The sequence below is a fragment of the Dromaius novaehollandiae genome, chromosome 1, assembly GCF_036370855.1.
Source record: "Dromaius novaehollandiae isolate bDroNov1 chromosome 1, bDroNov1.hap1, whole genome shotgun sequence".
Lineage (NCBI taxonomy): Eukaryota > Metazoa > Chordata > Aves > Casuariiformes > Dromaiidae > Dromaius > Dromaius novaehollandiae.
Genome location: NC_088098.1, coordinates 131,430,415 through 131,449,165, shown reverse-complemented (window position 1 = coordinate 131,449,165; position 18,751 = coordinate 131,430,415).

Below are 18,751 nucleotides of genomic sequence, written 5' to 3'. Positions count from 1 at the left end.
GTACTTCAGCAGCTGGAGACGGGGCAGCATATGCTGAAGTACCTGCAGTACCTGATCTGCGTGAGCTGCATCTGCGCTGCATTGACTAGATCCGCTTGGACTATAGTGAGGGCATTGACACCTTAACCATGTATAGACGCCTATGTGTTGTTGCCTAAACAGAGGTGTCCCAGCCAGGAGTGAATCCCACCCTAAAAGTCTACTAGTAGGCAGAGGTAGCCAGATGAACCTCATCTAGTGATGCTAACAATGAGAAAAACAAAATTTAGCAAAAGAGAAGCAAATCAGCTCTTCTCCCCATGCCTGCACTAGAAGGTAAATTAAAAGATGAAAATCCTTTATGTGTAACACGGCTCTGTCTCAAGAAGAGCAGTGTCTCAGAAACCATTGCACGAGTGATCAAGAGAACTGGGAATGAATTGTATAGTGACATTTGTGCTAAATGCATAAGTCTAATCCATGTGAGGCCACTTAAAAGGATGAATAATAGCAGCTGGCAACATGTAAGATAGGAATTATGGAGATAAAGGGGTGTTTTGAAGAAAAATGAGAAATAATTTGCAACATTTGTTATACCTTTAACATATACTGCATAGGGGAAACGTGCATTATCAATGGGTTGTAAAGTCCCTCTTAAAACAAACAGGAAATACCTGTGCTTCATGTAAGACAGTAGTTGTCTCTGACACTTACATCTGAACAACTTTTCATAGGTAAAATCACTTTAGCTGGCACGATTACCACTGTTCACTGCTGCATTCAGCATGCTGCTGAATGTGATAATGAGTGATGTCTTTTTTCCATCACTTCAATACAGGTATGCAATTTATTCCGCCAGTAAACACTATTATAATGTAAAATTTATAATACAATATCTCTCAATGCCAGTCAGAGTGATGGTTTGAAGGGACTAGAATGTGTCTGTTATGTATCAGAGCAAACAAACCCTACATTAAAACCAAAGTTGCTTACTTGGCAAAATGGTGCAGCTGGCTTACTTTGCTTGCTGGTATGCATACATTAACAGCAACAGTGCTTACTGTATTGTCATGCCCCCAAATTCCCTCAGTCTTTCTATACAATCCTCACAGTATTGTAAGTGCCAAAGGAAATTGGCATTGCGATCTCGTGTCTTAGAGCATTGGATTTACCTTATAATATTCCCACAGCTCAAACCCAAGGTCAGTGCAGCTACCGATCCCTCATATTGTTAGCCAGTCATACTCTCACATTAATCCTGCACGTTTAAGTTGACAATACAAATAAATACTTTCTGGGGTGTATGTGTGTGAGGGGGTAGTGTTCTTTCTTTCAAGAGCTTTTAGATGATATTCCAAATAATTTCCAATCATTTAAAAGCCTTTTAAAGAACAGGCTCTTCTTCCAATAATTGACAGGCAAGACAATATCAGAGGGGGAGGCGAGGTGGAGAGGGGTGGAGGTGTAGATTGCTCTATATAAAAGCCTCTAAATTATATTGTCAAAATTATAGCAACATTTTTTTTTTTGTTCAAAAGCCTTTAAAGATCACACTCCTCCAGTTCCAGACTCCTGGCTTTTGTTTGTTTTGTGCAACCAGCCTCAAACTTGATGTCATGATATCTCCTGTAATTGGCTGGCACTTGCTGAATTCAAAATCAGGCTAGGACCAGGAACCCAGAATTGTGGCTGAAGATATTGGCTCCATTTTTACATTGAACTGTTAAAATAAAAACTGTGGCTGCTGCTGATGCTACCTGTGATATGTAGGATAGATCCTGTGGTTCTGTTGTGTTTATTCCCCATTCATCAGATTTGCTTGTGAAAAATGAAATACCCTGTCTAGAATTTGCACTGTATATTGGCGTGGTTAGATACTCTCTTGTAGCTGTAGGGAAATCAGGGGCCATGGGATCTTCAGTTGGGAATGGACTCCAGTGAGATGGAAGCTGCTGCTTACTACATATACTGTAAAAATGCTCAGGATTTATCAGATTACTCCCTTATTTTTATGATGAAGCTAGTTGCAAAGCAGGAATCTCAGTGAGTCTTCATTTGAATTCAAATAAGCAGAAGAAAGTCATTAATCACAATAAAGCTGGGATGGCTCACATTGGGATTTTAGTCTCCTCTCTGGTGGGTCACCATTTCAAATACAGGCCATCTGAAATGACTGTAAATTATTATCCTACTGTTGTTTAGCTGTCAGGATGGATTGATGGTCTTGATCTAATTATTTCTTGTTGTCCCATAAAGTGGCATCATAAAATTATGCAGATGCATAGTCTACTCCAAAGTTATTTAGAAAAATACTGCCATGTTGTCTATGCAGTAAACTGGACTGTGTAGCTAACTTTCATTTCATCATAAAGATAAAAATATAAAATCTTTACACAAAGGTGTTTTCTAGTTTACAGATAACACTGAGAATCCCTTCACTTCAAAAATCTACTTCAAAAATAGCTTATTGATTATTGGCTTCTCAGTATTTTGTCCAGACTAGAAAAGTTCCTGAGGAGCTTTTGTTTTTTTCCCCATTAAAACTGAATGGCCTGATGCCATGTTTGATGTTTTGATCTTGGAGAACAGAAAATTTGTGTCAAGAGTCTATGCTAGTGCAAAATAATTCCAGTTACTGGCATTAATTATTACACAAAACCTCCGAAAACAATGTTGCAATAGCAGTATCTCTGGTCATTTCACAGTAAAATAATTTGTGCTATTAGAAGCTGGAAAATTTAATACATTTGTTGCTTGAACATTTTTATGCATTTCTTTTCCAGGATATCCTCCACTACATGCCAAGCTGCAATTCAGTTCTTGCTAAGTCATCATGTACCATAAAGTCTGTACAGGTCCAGCCTTCCAGAATGGAAGAATCATTCTGAACATAACACGAAATATAACTTGCTCTCCCAAGTGCTGCATCAGTTATCACCTCTCTTCATAAAAAGGCTGGTAGACAATAAAGCTTCTACAAAAAACTTCTGTCTGCCCAGCCATCTGTCCTTCCTCTACATCCCAATCACAGCACAGAGCTCTATACAACCATAGCTTGTGTGCTCATCAGCTTTGGTTCATAGAAAGTGCCTTACTACAGTTGAAAAACAACTCTCGTCCCTTCTACAAACAGGACAGAGAGCGAGAGAGTGAGAGAGAGAGAGAGGGATAGAGAAAGAGAGATGCTGTTTCAGCTTTTGGTGTTCAACCTTCTGCAACATGCATTGGATCCTGTAGCATTTTATGGCATCTATCTGCTGAGAAGGCTGATTAAAATGGAAATGTAAATGCATGCTGTTGTCATCTGATGACATTTCAGTAAGACCACAATATTTTTATTATTTTTAAGAACCCTTTCTAACGATAAGCTATGTGTTTCTAAAAAACATGCTATGCATGACCTACATGAATCGAAAGTCTTGATATTGTTGACAACTACATGAATAGACTGCAGTCACTTCTTGCTGCAAGACAAGGAAGAATTTTGTCTGGAAACCTACTGACAAAAAGGACTGTTTTTCTCCCTTGATGCACTCTGAACACCTACCCCTACTATCTGTGTTTGGGTTAAGCAAGATAAATGCTGGAACTCAGTTCAGCTAGTGTGTCCAGGAAAGTGCAGGTAGGGGTTGTACTCCTAACATGGCAGCCATGGTTTACGTCTGACTCCGGCTGCTGTGGTATAATTCAGCATGGCACTACCAGATGTGTGGGACCTGGGGTGAATCATGTCCCCTTGTTATGCCTCAGCTTCTCCACTGGTGAATTGGAGAAAATGATGGATATATCATTTGTAAAGCGCTCTGAGATCTTTAGAAACAAGATCTCATTTCATTTTGTGCTTCTAAATCAGCACAGAAATTGTCTTAAAAATTGAAAACAAGATTCATTTGGGAACCTGAAACTAAGCAGGGAAACTGAAAGCAGAAGTACTCCACCTTCCCACAAGTCAAATCAGAATTTGCATTTTCTACTTTTTATCTTGTCTCTAGGTTTTATTCCTAACTAAAGGCAATAAAAAGACTTCATTTTAATCCAGTGAGATTTATGTCAGCATCTAAATCAGCAGACCACCACGTTAGTGAATTTCTTTCATTGGCAGAAAAAGGGTCAGAGTACTCAGGATCTGTGCTGGTAGCATCTACCTGAAGTATTAATGTGCTGTGTCTCTTTTTCAGTCACAGTGGCTGTTTCCCTTACTCCTTCTGCACCCAGCCTATTTCTTACGTGTCCTCTGTTCTCCTCCACTAGTAATTGGTCCATGCTGGTAAGTCAGAGACACTGAAAAATATTTCAGTTCATTTCTTTCCTCCCTTTTATTTTTCTGATCTGAATTTTATCTATATGACATTTTGCACAATAAAGGCTTTTATTGTTTAATGGGATTTAAGTAAAAAAAAGAGAAGAATTAGAATCACTGGGAGATTTTGGAGGAAAACAGTTTTACAGGGACACTAAAGCACATCAAGTGATCTCTAGGGTGAAAGGCCACCTGGGAGAAATCACTGTGCTTCAATACATTTCTAGAGAAATTAGGAGAAAGTGGCATCCCCAAAACTAGGAGTGGATTACAGTTCAGAAACATAAGTCAGACAATGAAATTCTCTCTCTTCACCTCTCTCCATCTAGATATCCTTGTGCTCACGCACGCGTCCATGTGCACCCCTCCCTCTTTTTCTAGGAGCACAGAAATGCCTTTTTTCTACCATTTTTGAGAACTGTGACTCAGGTTGCTTCCATACTGACCCAGAATTTGTAAGACAATGCTCTGTGCACACAGATGCTGTGTATAGATCCTGTCCATAATAGCATATAAACCCCATTCTTGTGGTTAAAGCTGTGGATTCTTTTCAAGCTTCTGTAATTAACAGTTATACTAATCTGAGGGTCATGTGTTAATTTTTGATTGCTCAGCTACTGTCAAATCCAGCAGTCTTTTAAGGGCAGGCAATATGCTGTGATGCATCTTTGCTGCTGTCTCATCTACCTGCTCTATTTGTGCCCAGGGGGTACTGCAAAGATTAATGGGATTTAACTATACATTTTTTTTTGTTTATATTTAAATCTGCATTGTGCTTCAAAGCTAACTGATGCCCTGACAGATGAAATTAGTGCCCCTGCTTGTGGCTGAGAAATCAGTCTTGGCTGGTAAAGAATTTCTGGCCATTTCTGAGGTCTCCATTTTCAAGTGTGGCAGAGCTGATCTTGACGCACCTAAGGAATCAGACACAGAAGTGATTTGTGTTCCTCTTAGTCTTATTATTCTTACTCCTAACCTAGGACTGCTCAGATTCTGTTATCAATGTAAACTAGAGCAAGTGAAGATTCGTTTCCTCAGATTTCTCCATTGCATGCAAGCCAAAGCAGTCCTCAGTTGCCACTTTGGAGCAGCATTAAGATCATATTGTGACTGATCCAAGAATCATACCTGGAACTTTAAAGGCTGTTTCTAGCAACGCCAGTGCCAAGATAGCAAAATGTGATATTTCTAAAGGACTGAAAAAAATATTTTCCTGTGTTCACCTATCTCAAGAATCACTATGCTAAAAAAAAGAAGCTTGCCATAAATCTGTGAAGAATGGTAAATTTCAAGCCACTGAATGGTTCCTCTTCTCAGCAAAACATCATGAGTATCTGCAAATAAGGGATTATGATCAAGAAGGCACTTCTTTTATAATGAGAGTGCTTCTAACATGATGCTATAATCATATGTGCAGGGTTACCAAATAATTTGCCTTTGCAGCAACTCTTATGACAGTAAGTACCAAGGGAGTAATAATTTGTGTCTGCTACCTATTGTAAGCTGTTGTCAAACAGATAACCTGTCTACTTGCTTAGAACCAGCATCTCCTGCTGTTCAGCTCTATGGACAATGGGGTTTTAATCACTGAGGCACTTACAGTAGAGTATAGGTTCAGACTGTGGAGGTGCTCTAGTACTGGTAGAAAGGCAGTAACTGCTCTCTGAATAGCACTTACACTATATTAGCTATTGGAGGCAAGTGGTTTCTTTTTTCTTTTTCTTTTGCAAGAACATCGCTTTTCCATGCCATAAATCCTGCTCATGATTTTTACTTTGGTGCTTCATTCCATTTTTTTGTTTTCAATGTATTTCTTAAATAAACCAATTTTAAGTTATTTTCTTGTCACTGGAGATGGAGGAATGTGAGTTAACTCTCACCCATTAGCTCTGAAATAAATAAGGTCTTCCATCAGAAATAATAAAGTGAGTCAAACTCAATGCCACATTAAATCACTTGAAAGCTTTTGAAATGATTAACCAGCAGGGTGAGCTCTTTCTTTAGTAAGAATCACCTGCTGGTCAAGATGAGTAGAGGACTTCTACCATTCTCTCCCTTAGACTGGGAATTTACAAACAAGATAAATCTAAAAGAAATACCTATATACTGGAAAAAATACAAACTCTCTGAAGACTCCACTGTAGAAGGCCACTCTTTGTTGCCCAATATAAGGCTTTTGCTGCAAGTATATTCATGCTATTTACCAAGTAAGAGGTAAACATAGAAATCCAGCAGTTAATAACTCCACTTGCCTGGGTTATGCCCCCTCCTTCACCTGTTGCCTGAGCTGACAGCTCATTTGACCTCTTAGCAAGAACTGGAGCACAAACTTGGCTTGGTGCAATGGAGCCTATAATTAGATACTTCTTTCCAGAGCCAAATGTCTTTCCAAATGGCATCAGTAAAGCAAGTCTCACAAGTAAATGCCACCGAAAAGCTGAACTGGAGCAGAAATATCTGCCAGTCTCCTCTTCAGCTGCATTCATAATGGTGAGAATTCAGTCTTGCATTAGATGTTCATTTCTTGAGTTTCTTTGAACCCGGGAAGGAATTTCATTCTACATAAACATCAGTAATAACGGACTGGCAAAGTGTATCTTGAGGGAAACATATCTGAAGGTTCAGGGGGTAAAAGTCATGTAGACCAGCTCCCAGAAAGGCCAGTACACTTCCTTAGCTGGTGCATGCACATAAAGAGATTTGGATTTCCGATAGAGGGCCACCAGCTCTTCCTGCCTGTATTTGCCTCTTGTTATTAATATGATGGTCTGTCTTATATATGCGATTAATGCCCGCTCACTCCAGGGATGGCCATGTTCCTTGTGTCTGTCTACCAACATCTTCTCTTGGCCAAGAGCTTCACAAGCTCCACAAGCCATATATTCAGCTGAACTGGAAGTAGGAGGGTCTCCAGGAGTGGCAAAGAGATAGACAATACTGATAGAGCCCTCTCTGTTCCCCTGCTTCATTACACAGTGGGTTGGATTGGGATTGCCAGTAGCCTTTGTACCAGCACAACCTTGCTGCTGGTTTTGAGGCATGACTCAGGCATGGGAGCTGTGCTTGAATTGCTTGTGAAGTCCATTTTGTTTGAGAGCCAAGGTTCAGCCCTCTCTGACCTATATCTGCAAAGCCAATGTAGTTCAGTAATCTTTTCTGCTGTCACTGAGCCATTGTGGGCTGATCTGCTTGCCATTGTAGTCAACAGGACATGGGGATATGGAAGCTGCATCTTGATTTCTTAAAGACTTTTTGAAAGGTCCAGAAGTCAACAACTAACAATTCACTTAGATACTTCTAAAAACATTACTCTTTGGGACCAACTTGTATGTCTATTGCAGCTGGATAAATATCATTCTTCAGATACATTACTGAATGAATATTACTGTGGTTCATTTAATTTATTAGGTAATTTTTTGACTTTGCAGTTTTCAGCTAGCTCTGTGGCTGGTAAAATGAGATTTAATGGGCAAATTACCTGGTGGATAATAACAATATTCATTAAGGGTCACATTTTTAGCCATTGTTCATACCAAGTAGGAGCTTTACAAGCTGAGCCACTGAATTCCTTGGAATTAGCTGTGTATTGGAGCGTCATCCTGTTTCATGTCATCTAGTCTCTGGGGCCCAAGAACTTTCCCAGTGCTCATTTAGGGCCAGCTATATTTGCTAGTTATGTCCTGACCACATAGTAAAATGAGTGTTTCAGCTATGATCTCTTCTCATACCTCAATAGTCCAGGATAAGAGAAACTGAACAGTACACAACGGGGGGTGGGGAGAAGCTGTGGGGACTAGTGTTTTTAGAATGATATTCTGATATATCCATTATTTTACATTTTAGAGATGAAGGACAGACAAATATTGAACATTAGTGATCAAATTTTCCTGTTTCATTTAAAATTTTTCAGAGGGGGAATATGTTCCATTTTTTCCTGCTTTTTTTCCTGTGGTGCTGCACTTAGAGATTTGTTGTATTGATTCAATAAGTATTTCAAAATATTATCCTTAATAGCATTTAATTTGTGAGTTCTTCATTTTTTAACATTTTGCAAGATAGATTTCTCAGTTGTAAATAATGATTTCATGCTTATATCTGTGTCTTCTTTATGGCAGTTTTGTAAAGAATTTTGTTTTTACACATTAAATGTTTGTTTTTTCAAATGCTTTCTATGATATTGTTTCATCTCAGATCATCGACGTTATAATTATCACCTAAAGTTTAGCCTCAGCAATGATGCCAATATAGAACATTGCATTCTGAATGCTCACTTTAAATTATAACCATTTTGTCAGCTGTGCTGCTTAGCATTATCTGAGGAAAGAAAATGTATAGGGTATTCAAGGGTGAGTGCTGATAATTTTCAGCCCAGTCACTTAGAAACTACACTTTTTCTCAAAAACGAACTGAACTGGTTTGCTGTATTGTAGCCCCTTGCTTGGTTATATAGCACAGACAGTTTTCCTATAGAGGTAACCTATAAAGAGGTACTTTCTACTGCTCTCATGTGCCATGGCAATTCAGGTTTTACTTTGTATTATGTCAGTGAAACCTCTGTGGAGACTATGACTTCACTGAAGAGAGCAAATGAAAATAGCACTCTTCATGAGTCATACAATGATCATGTTATTGTGCTAGCTAAGGCCAAATTGCTAATGCTTCTGAACATGCTGGGATGCACTGCGCCTTCCCAGTTAAAAAAAAATCACCTCAGAAGTATGTGGAGTGATTGTAGAAAGTGATTTCTGATTCTCTAGGCCAAGCAGTTGATATACCAAAGCAGGGAATTTTATCTGTGCTGTTATCTTTGACAGATGCCTCATAAATATGGGCTGATCAAATCTAGTCCATCTCGATGGTTTGCAGTCTTTTCATCTCCAAAGAAATTTAAAGAACAAAAGTCAATACTCTGCGAGATTTCTCTGCCCAGTTTTCTCCTTTGATGCTACTTAGATGGCTGAGAGGAACAGTGAGTGCCTCTTTCGACTAGCTCAGCTCCATCCCACAGCCTCTGACACTGGTCTGAGACCACAGAGAAAGGATGTGACCAACAGCCTTTTGTTGGGTTTTCCTGACCATCACCAGCCGACACAATTACTGCTGCAGAGCTCACGGCCATTTTTTATGGCAGACAGGTGAGACAGGCTCTTTCTTTTTCTAGCGTGCCTGCAAAAAGTGGCTTTAGGAAGCAGTGAGTATATGCTGCTGGATTTAGGGGGAAGGCAAATGGCTACACTTCTGTTTCTTAGAGTTGCTGCTTGCTGGGACCTTTGGAGGCTTTTCAGTGGACTCATACATTGCTACCACAGGTGTCTCTCCATCTCTGCAGGCTCATCTTTGGCTTTGTTTTTGGAGATGAAAGCTGCTTTCATTTCCCTGTTTCATTGTCCACTAAAATCAGGGGAATCAATGGAGTGGTATAAAATTGGGAACTTGAACTCCATTTTCCTTCCACAAAGAGGGAGATTTCTATTTTCTTTCACCAAAGAAGGCAATGTTTGCAGCTAACTCTAGTGGAAAAAGGCAGTTCTGATCAAAGATGTTGTGAGGCACTAACATGTAAAATGACCAGTTTGAAGAGCAGGATAGAAGAGAGGAAACAAGACAATTGTGCCAATATAAATTGTTTAGATTGCTCCATGTGCCCTAAAGCATTCAGCATAAGCTTAAAGGAGAGAGGGGAGAAAGAGGGTTTCTGCTCCCTAAACTGTAAATGCAGCAGGGAGAATGATTTATGGTCCTAGTGCTCAGGCTCCATATAACACCTAATGTCAAATATTGAAGTCACCCATATTTCAAGCATTTATAATGCCTCTGTCAGGGCAGGGAATAGCAACACTTGCCAGACTTTAGGGACTTGCAGTAATAAAGCCTCAGTTCTCCTTGTTTCAGATTGTCATGTCTTACGTAGCAAACCTGGGCAATATAAATAACTGACTTTTGGAGTTCGAATTGTCTATTTGACTATGTACCACTATTATATTGGAGTCTTTCCACTGTAGTAAATTTGTTTCTTTGTGTCATTGCAGTTGGTGGAATACAGTGTTTGGGTTGGTGAGCTCTGAGCCTCATTTTCTGCTGCCTCATACCACTTTTTACAGCTTTCTCCTCTGCTGACTGCAAAGATATAGAGACCTTAGTGAAATGGACAAATCCTGCTTTTGATCACTTATTTGTATTTCGATAAGGGCAGAGATATTTCTTCAGACTAAGACAAGTGTCACTGAGAAGGACAAGGTCCAGTAAGCCGTGAACATCTGTTATGTACCAAGGTAAAGGAAACAGTAATAGCTACTTATTTTTTTAGCTGTTGATGCCAAGTCAGTGTTGCTTCTTTTGTCACACAGCTATTCACCTCTAGATGCAGGACTGATGTGAGATGAATCACCCTCGGTGGTGTTGAAAGTTGTCTGAAGAAATTCTTATTGGAAACAAATGAATACCTTAACCTGCTGGTGGCTCTCTGCTCTTTATAAAATGTAGCTTGGCTGATGCATAATTGTATCCTGAGAGGCCTGTTCGCTCAAATCTTAAGGGAAATAGTTATCTTTCAACTTGTTACTTTTATTACAGTCACCAACTAAGGGCAACAAAACACTGTTTAAATGGGGCACCTTGACAAGGTAAAAATCAATTAATTTCTTACAGCAGTGCCTGTTGGTCTAATGGAAACCTCCAGAACGAACGGGCTTCTGTTTCTTGCTGCAAGCTATTGTTATCATGTAGTGGAGCTTTTTCTCTATCAGAAATCATGCCTAAGCCTATTATTCCAAGGAGATGATTTTGTTATAAAGAAGTGATTTGTTATTTTAAAGCCTTGACAAACAAACACATAAAAAGGGTTCACTTGGAGACATGACAATAATTCTGTGAGGAAGGTATGATGTTATTTTACTTCATTTTGCCTTAGAGAAGGGGCCAGAATTTGATATGAGCAAAGTCATTTGTCAAGCTCAGCAAACATTAGTATGATGTCCTTGAAAGTAGACTGCTTCACCTCTTGCATACTCTGATGTGGAAGGAGAGGCAGCTGTTTTAAGTCTAAACGTGGTGAGAAAGGCACAATGTGCAAACAGCTAGTGAGAGCTTTCAGTGAAAGTTCAGGAATGTGCTAAGACAGGATGAAAGCATATACAAGTTATTTTGATATCTTCACACAAAGGTACGTATTGATGTGCTACAAGATTTTACTGCCTGTTCAGAATCCTATAAAAATCTCAGACACTGTAAGGTACATGGTCGATAGATGGCAGCAAGTCATTTAGCCTGACTGTTACCTCTTTTGGACATGGCTCTGAGCACAATCAACTCTCCCCTTTTCTGCCCTTCCGTTTTTAAGAAAATACCTCCTTGTCCTTTGCAATCTTAAAGGCTGTACTGATAAGCATAAAACAATGAAAATTCATGTATTTCATCAAACAAATATATGGTTGGGGATATCTTACATGTCTGTTTTTTTTTTAAACTAGTACTATTGGGCAGTTTCAGCCCTATGTTTCTTCAGCCCAATAGATATAAGCCCCTTTCATTCAGATCCAGACCGAGAAAAATTTGAGATTTCCCAAGGAAGTACTTTATCAAGGCACACGTCAGGAGCCAGTGCTGGAAGGCAGTTCCTTCTGCAGCATGCACAGTTCCCCCCATAACTGCCTGATGTTTCTTCATGACAGTGTCAAGCATACTGCAAAATGGCAGGAGGAGAAAGTCGGTATCATGAATTCACCAAACGAAGAAAAGAGCCATAGTTCTTCTAAGTACATGAACTGACCAGCAAAGTTACTCATAGAAATTCTCCTTCCTGGAGCTGTCGTAAGAGCTTAGTCCACTATTCAAACTGAGCACTCTTTGCAGAAGGAGGTTTAATCTAGTAGTCCAGAGTAGGAGCTGCAACAGCAGGGCTTGCTACAGTCTGTCTCTGACCCTAATTTCTTGGCTTGAAAATGAATGAGAAGATCACTTGATGAAATTTGTAGGGATCTATAAAGCAAATCAGGACATGACCCACTACCCAGTCTTCTTCCTCTGTAAACCTCTCCATGATATTCCAATATGACTGTCTTACAGAGAGCAAGAAATTCCTGTGAAGGAAGAGGAGGGAAGGATGTGGAGTCACTGCCAAACCTTGAAAGGTCCTGGGACTATCTCTTTGCTGAGTGGTTAGCGTTGCTCTGCTTTGAGTTGATACATGCTTGATAATTATACCTGCAGTATTGACACCTTCGGAGAGTCTTATAGAAAGTTAAGATTCATTTGAAAAAGGATAATGTCACATTTTAAAATGAAAGATACAGTGTAATGGTAAACCTTGAGGTTCACAGTTTATTTAATAAGAGTGTATTTGTCTAAGAGAAGTCTGAGAAGGAAGCCTGTTTTATAAGCTGATTTTATTATATGTATGTATCTTGCTGTATAGCTATTCTAGGAAGACAGTGCTTCAAAGATTTATAAAGCTAAGTGGTGTAAAGAGCATTTGAAAATAGAACCAATGTTTTCTTGCATACCTAGAGTAGTAGCATTTCATTTGAATAGCTCAAAGCATATCTTCAAACATTAATTAACATAAGACCCTTGTGGGGAAAATAATTACTAATATGCTCATCTTACAGATAAGTAAGCTAGATACACAGGAAGGCTATAGCAGAGCTGGGAATAGAAAAATAACCAGGATTGTTTACTTGGTCTTCCAGTTTCTAAAAGCATATATTCCATAGTATCCATGTGAGCCTGGATGTATTTTTCCTATGCTGTGTTTCCGTGTTTCTTACTCTATTCAAGTTCTGAAACCATCTATATCTTTTAGAATAAAATCCTCTCTTTTTTCTTCTCAATTTTATATTGGTTCTTCTTTGCACCTTCTGCTTCTGCATTCATTTTCCTTCTCTCCTCTTTTCTCCTCTCTCTCTTTTTGGATGGTACCTTTTCCCTACCTTTATAATTTCAGGCTGTTGAATGTGTCTGTCTCCCTTCCTCATCCTCACCTTTTCCCCTCCTCTTCTGTGTGTAAGTCCAAATCCCACACCTACCATCACAAATGTCTTCTTCCTTTTCTTTCTCCAGCATCAAAGATCATATCTCCAACCTCTTCCTCCCTCTCTGTCCCACTCCACTTCCCTGATCCTCGCTATTAAATCTCCTTGACATTTACCATTTTGCCCATCTTTCCTCTTGGCTTATGTGTAGGGGTGGGGGGGTGTAGGGTGTAGGAGCATCTTCTGCTAAATCAAATCACTCAGGCTCAGGTTTGTCACCAAAGAAGATTTCAGAATAAAAGCATTTGTTCCCACAGAAGCAGAGGTATGCAATATAGGAATGGATGCACTATTACAATTATATTAAACAATAAAGCTTCTCTTTGGCAGCTTTAGCATCTCTGGTAGCTTCCACTTCGCTTATGTCAAGCTGACAGCTCCCTCTCTACATGCAGCATGGAGTGTCTCTGGCTCCTGCTGCCAGCCTGGGAGGAGGACTTAATGCCAGCAGTGCGACTCTTTGCTACCTGGACTTCAAATGCCCAGTCCACTCATCCCTTAGAACATCTTTGTTGTGACTGGTAATGTGGCAGTATGGGGAATTATTTATAGCATTGTATTTTTAATATTTGGGGCCCATTCCCTTTTGCAGGCTACTTTTTTATGTTTGAATATTTTGAAGGCACATTGCCAATGCCTCAAATGGGGATGTAGACTGAGGCAATCTCCTCCTTTGTGCAAAATAGTTTTGGGATATTCTTTAGGGAGATTGTGTCCTGTGGGAGTTTGAGCTCTTTGTTATTCTTGTCTCCCTTTTCCTCACCTTTTCTCCACCTCCTTCTTCCTATCCTTCCTTCTCTTCTCTAGCAGCACTGCCCCAGCCCACCTCTTTTCCCCTCAATGGTACTGTCAGCTAGTGGTTACTTAAGTCCTCTCCCTTAGCCTTTCCCTCTCCTTTGCGCTTCTGACTCTCCAGTTGCTTCTTCTTACTATTTCCCCAGATCCTGGGTAATAGCCACTTCTGTTCTGATAATCTAGCTGCCTTTTACTTGCATATTCTCCTAGCTTCATCTCTCCATCTAGCTTAAAGCCTTTGTCCACCTCTCGCACTCACCTAGATGTTGCCTCATGGACACAGTCTTTCCCATGTACTGCCCTCCCTCTCTCACTCTCTCCCATTGCTGAGTACCCTCTGACTATTAGCTTCTCACTATTCAACCTTGCCAATCAACCTGGCATTTTCAAGATGTTTTCCCCATAAGTGACAGATTTTTGATCTGCTCTCAGCCCTATTCCCCTGCCCTTTCTTCCAGTGACTGGTTACTGATTATCTCCCTGTTGCACTACAACCTCTCCTTAGAGTTTTTGCTCCTCTCTTTCTGTGCACAGCCACTTTACCAGTTTCTGCTCGTAGCCTCGCAGTTCTCTTCTGATGAAACTGTTTGTGTGTGAATACCACAAATAGTGCAAGACTAGTAGCCTTATCAGTGGTGACCTGATATTACTGACTTGGTTTACATCGTTTAGTTGTCTGTGCAGACTATAAAGGCCTGAGTCCTTATCTTGGTTCAAGACCTCCAAGCTATTACTACAGTACAAATACTAGACTAATTACTCTTATTTATTAGCAGATTAGGGAGCCCATAAATTTGGGAGCAGCCTTAGATAGTTTGCCATGCAAACAGGAATCATGGAAAGAGGGAGTTAGGGAAAGAGGGAGATCCATAATATCAAAACATGAGAACTCTCCTTTTGCCTCTGAAAATTCTCTCGAGTTTTTCAAATGCAGAGTCACTGCTTAGTCAAGTACCAATTCTCTGAAAACTTACAGGCATGAAGCACATGCCTTGGCTTATGGTGTAAGGATGCCCTTGAATTTTGATCGGGTCAGAGCCCAATATAAGAATTATCTTACTGACCACTGGATGTCACTGCAACACTGCAGGAATAAAAATTAAGGTGAGGATTTTCAAAAGCATCCAAAGGATTTAAGAGCACAAGTCCTTATGACTGTCACTTGTACTTAAGAGCCATCCTGTTGTGGCTTTTGAGAATTTCCCTGAAATGAGCTGGGAGCCTACATGCCACTGGGGTGTACTGAGGTTTAATTTTGAGAGTTGGGCACTGTAGCATATCAAAAAACCCATGCAATTAGTGTCATACTGAAAAGTCACAAATGTTTCTCAAAAAGGGGATTCCCAAAAGGGTTTGTAGTTGCACTTTTTTCCTATCATTGCTACAGTGAAGATGTTGAGGATAAATTAAATTAAATAAGACTGCAGAAAACAGAAAAATGCAGAGCTGGGGCAGATTTTAAGAGATCTGTCCTTAGAACGGTAATCAGATAATGTCAATGCCCATTTAATTTGACCTTAAAAGACTCTTATGCAGCGATTTCATAACCTCACTCAGAAAAGAAGCCTGATTTCTTTACTGCTCCTTTCAGATCATGATTTCCAAACTCTTTTATTCTTGTTCTTCACCTTTGCAGTTACGCAAAGAGACCAAGTTAAGAATTGTAAGGGTTTATAGCGAAATGTGTAATAGCATATGAGACATAAAATAGAGGTATTGTATGATAATAAAAAAAGGAATTTTCTTAAAATAAGAAAAAGAGCAACCTGAGACAGTGGACTACTTAACCAATGCTGGAAAATGGAAAACTAACAAATGAAGACATGTACATTTAGTAAGGTCACTGGAATTCGAGAGGATTCTTTCACCTTCATGACATACAAATGAAGTCTTACTTGGAGAATCAGCTGCAGAAAAGACTGCTGATGTTAATAACAGGCCTGACAAGAGTTATGGGACTCGAGTTGTGGGTGAGTCATAACTCTGAAAATCAAATTTGTTCCTTAATTACAGTTGTGGTGTAGTTGGGTGTTAGTGCTGTGCCTTTATGTACACCCGGTGCACTTAATTCATTAACACCCTGCAAGGCCCAGGAATGCTCTGGCTAGTCCCAGCATAGATGAGATATGGACTGGTTTGAGGCAGCAGACCAATTTGAAACTAGAGGATTAACTGAACCTTCACAACTGAGTATTTGCTTATTACAGAAACCCTCCAGATGGGATTTCTGGGCAGTTTTTGAAATTCCCTGAGGCATCTCCTGCTGTGCCTAGTCTAATTTCTATGCTTAAATGTGATGATTAACATCTAGGGTTTGGGGGAGGGGGAGTGTCCCAAAAACTTGAGTAGATGGTTCCTGCTGCAGAATCAAATTCTACATAGATAAGATACTTGTTAATAGTCAATAGAAATGGTTTCTGCAGGAATGGTCCCACAGGACAGTCTTTTGTATGTAGTTTAGATATTTAAGAGAAGTTTTATATACAGTTAAGGTATATCAATAAGAATGAGGTATGCCGTGGTGGTCATGTGGGACCACAGGCCAGCTGGATTGTCAGAACTGAGTAGAACAATGGTTTAGGGAGTCTCTTCTGATCCAGCTGAAGATGCTGCAGCAGGAACCCTTGCAGCAGAGACTCCCACCACCACCAGACAGCAACCATTTGTCCTGTCTGGGAAATTTGATTCTCCATGCAAGCATTACCCTAGCCAAGATTCCAGTAAATCCGATTTTTCTTTTTAACAAACACTCCGCCCATGAGTGTCTGTGAAACATTATATACAATTAACAAAAAATGTTAGCCTCTCTAATTACAGTGATTTTGCTGTGAAAATTAGAAAAAAATGCCCCAAAATTTCAGCAGCAAATGATGCCAATTTCAATTATTTTGCTAACATACTTTTGAAGTTTGCAACAGCCAAACCTACCACTCTTCCCCAAATTTTAGAAGTTCGCATCTTTTTGATGAGGGGATAATGCAATAAGAAAACAGGAGGTTATTTCTGAAGGGGAGGATTTTTACTTACATCAAGTTGAGTAACTTATATTTTTTGATTCTCTCTTGATTCTTCTACTGTAAGATACGTATCAGAAACCACTTTCTAACCTTAGAAACTATGACAGCTCTTGGAGGCTAAATAGTGCCTTTTATAGTCTCACTTCATTACCTCTTTTTCCCCTTCAGAGTGCTGCCATTTCTTAGTTATCATACTGCCTTTGGGTTTCTCAAGTTTCTCCATAACTTCTGCTTGGAAAAATTAGAGCAGGTTATGCAAGTATAAACCAATGCATCTCCATTAGCGAGGTTTTGGACTGTGGTCAGTAGCTTGCTGTGTATTTTAAAATGCTTTAAGAATTGCAGCCACAACAGGAATCTCCAAGAATAAGTAGTCTGAAGTATCCTTGTTTGACATGATGCTTATTAACAGGATTTTACAGATGGACAAGGCTGCATTTTATTTATTGCTCAAGCTATGCAACAGCTTTGTTCATTATTAATAACATGGTAGTAGACATTTTTCTCAGCTCAGAAGTTGAACAAACACAACCCCCCCAAAGGGAAGCCAAAATTGAGAGATGATAAATATTTGTTGCTAAATTATTTGGCATAAATTCAATACCAAATGAGTAAATCGTTGAATGGCAGCTATATTCTTGTGTGTCTCATGCCAAGAGAACAGAACGTTTCCTGTGAATCTAGCAGATTGATTCTGGAAGATCCAGAAATCTCAACTCATTTTTTCAAATAGAGGCATGACCTGCAGTTGACCAAGATACAGACAGTGTTTGAGACTTTGGTATATTAGGCAGAAACCATTTTCAAAAAGGCTTTATTAGATGTCAGTGCCATTAAATAACTCCCGTGTGGAGTGACAAATTCTCTATGATGTAAATTTCTATATTTTGCTCATTTATGAAATAATGTGCACAACTAATGCAAACCAGCAAGCCTTGTAGAATGCAGCTTATTCTAATCAGTCTTTTCCAAAACATTCAGAAGTCTAAATACTGCTACGTACTCTGAGCCCAGGATGACACCAACTGATGGGAGATCATATACAGGTAGTCCCTCAGGGACTGCCTAGAGATGTTAGTAAAAATAAATAGCAGCTTACATACAGGGACTGCATTTGGTAACTTTATGCTGGTTGCTTGATAGCCGAATTCTTGCACTGACATCAATACATTCTGGGATTTTTTTTTTATTCATTAAAATGCTTATTCTAAACAAATTTCACATTACCCACTTCAAAGCATCACATGAAAACTTTCATTGAAGTTTGTGATTATACAGAGCACATCTTTACATAAAGGAACAGCAAAGTCACACATCCCAATTTTTTGGAGGTGAAATGTAAGAAAAAAATCCAAGTAACAGCTGTCTTACATAGCTAAATTATGCTTTACCTCAAAGATCCTCTTTCAAATGCAGAGTTTTTTCAGATTGAGTATTGTATAGTTATAGAAAGATTCAAAAGAAGAAAGGTTGGGTGGGAAGGAAAGAAAGGATTTTAAAAAAGTACTTAGAATCATTACCACAGTAAAGAGTTTTCTTCTTTCATGGAGAAAAATAGAACCAATTTCTCGTAAGAGATTGCCCCCTAAATCAGTACATGAAAATTTGCAAGTTGAGACTGTGGAAAACCA